Source organism: Vigna radiata, chromosome 6 (assembly GCF_000741045.1).
Source record: "Vigna radiata var. radiata cultivar VC1973A chromosome 6, Vradiata_ver6, whole genome shotgun sequence".
Classification (NCBI taxonomy): Eukaryota; Viridiplantae; Streptophyta; class Magnoliopsida; order Fabales; family Fabaceae; genus Vigna; species Vigna radiata.
The window spans coordinates 28,423,951-28,426,514 of NC_028356.1; positions in this window are offsets into that span (position 1 = coordinate 28,423,951).

Here is a 2,564-nt window from a genome sequence, read left to right on the forward strand (position 1 = left end):
ACTTGAGTAAATTAATAGAGATTTAATTTTATCTATATATGATTAATTAATTAAATATATATATATATATATATATATATGTTTAGTTTGATAATAATTTATTAGTGTAAAGAAAGTTTTTTTAGTTTCTTTTATGTCAGTTTTGGAACTGACATAAATATAACAGTATAATAGGTTTTACTGTTTAGGTCTAAAGTATTATTTTCTCATTAGGTATAATATCATGTCAACAAATTTATTTTCTTGCACTAGTAAATATATTCAAGACAAGTTCAACAAATTTATTCAAAGCTTTTAAAATAAAAAAAATAAAAGGTAGTTATTAAAAATCCTGATTGGTCCACGAGAGAAGTTATTAGCTTTTATTATATATTTTTTAAAAGGTAGTTGTTTTTTAAAATAAAAAATAAAATAAAAGGTAGTTGTTTTTTTAACCCAGATGGGTTTTATAAACCCACACGGGTTCTATAAACCCAGACGGGTTCTATAAACCCTAAACCATTATATTTTTTAAAAGGTAGTTGTTTTTTAAAATAAAAAATAAAATAAAAGGTAGTTGTTTTTTAAAATTAAAAATAAAATAAAAGCTAATAACTTCTTTCGTACATGTGGACCAATAAGGATTTTTAATAACTACAATTTTTTTTTATTTTAAATTAAATTTTGAAATTATTAAAAAATAAGGATTTAAAATTGGTTTTCGTTTTTAACAGGGACATTTTTGTAATGTGTACCGAGTTTTAGTAAACAAAAATACTCCATATATTAAGTTTTAAGTCAGGGTATTTGAATAATTTTCTTTTCAAAACTAAAAAAACAAGAAATTATCAAATCCTTACCCTCCTCCCTTTCATCTCTCCTACTCTAACATTTTCTCTGTCATTTTACTATAGCCGCAACTAAAAAAAATCAAAAACACTTGTCGATAAACAAATTGTCATTGTAAAGAGTTGAGTAATTGACATATTCGCCTTTGTTCATTCAAGATCTCTTGAATTTCATCATCTTCACTAATCTCTCTAATTTCATCATCTCTCGATGTTGAATCATCATCTCTAAAAAAACCCTTTAGGCTAATTAACCGGATATCATTATGCTTGTGAAAATTAGATAAAACAAAAATTATAAAATAAAAACTCATTATAAAATCATTTTTTGTAAGAAATTGTTTAACAGTGTTTCTGATTTTTTTTTCCAGACCAATTACCAATTCCTTTAATGTCATTATGATTGTGAAAATTAGATAAAATTAGATAAGACAAAAATTATAAAATGAAAACTTCATTATAAAATATTTTTTGTAAGAAATTGTTTAACAATATTTCTGATTTTTTTTTTTCCAGGTCAAAAACCAATTTTTTCATATGTAATTATACTTGTGAAAATTAGATAAAATTGAATGAGATAAAAATTATAAAATGAAAACTCATTATAAAATCATTTTTTTTATAAGAAATTGTTTAACCTTGAATGTTGAGAGGGATGAGAGGGATGAGTAAGGATATGAAGATTTCTTATTTTTTTAATTTTAAAAATGAAAATATTCAAATATCTTTAACTTTTAAACTTAAAATTCATAATATATAGGAGTATTTTTGTCTACTAAAATTTGATATCAACTTGAAAAAAATACCCAAGTTAGTAAACCTATATATATTAAATAAAACTTACAAACGGAACCGACTCTATAGGTTCCATGTGGGATGCTTTAATGACTTAGGAGTCTTATTCAAACCAAACACTACATATAATTTTTCTTATAACAATGTCTATTACAAGAACTGACATTACTTCTTCACATTAAATAGAACACAACAACTAAATCTAGTGTTGTTGGGTAAAATTTTTAGCATCACATTGTAACATGTCATTCCTCTCTCAACATCTCAACTCAAAACTCAAATCTGACAAATGGAGCTCTTTATGGTGGAAGATCCAGCTGAAATTTATGGATAATACTGTGCCCTCTTTCCCTCCCTCCTCAATCCTTCCACCTTATCCATTCTCTACCGTTCGATCAGGAACTCCAAGAGATAGTCATTTGAAGGGTGTATTTAGCAACCTGCAAACTGTAGTTGTCTTAAGTTGAAGGGTGTATTTAACCTACATTTTGGAAAGAGTTGTTGAATTTCACTGTGAATAGATGTCACATAACACATGGTTGTGTGAGCATATTCCAAAACGTAACTGCATTTATATCTAATTTAGATCTAATAAAATGGAATGAATCTATAATTCAAATTTGACGAGTTTGGCGAGATGGATAACTTCGGACTATGATTCAGAAACCTATAATCTCATTTGTGTCAGGTTGGCCAACTGATCCATCAAATCTACCTTACCACTCTTAACAAAAAATTTCAGAAGATAGAACTTTTAAGACTATCTCAAATAAAATCGATGTCATACAATATTTCTTATAAATTTTACTTTTATGCTAATAAAATTGATTAAATTAGTTTAATTCACTCTATATTTTCTAATAATGGATTTTTCTAGCTTTAACTTTTAAATTAGTTTAACTATATATATATATATATATATATATATATATATATATATAT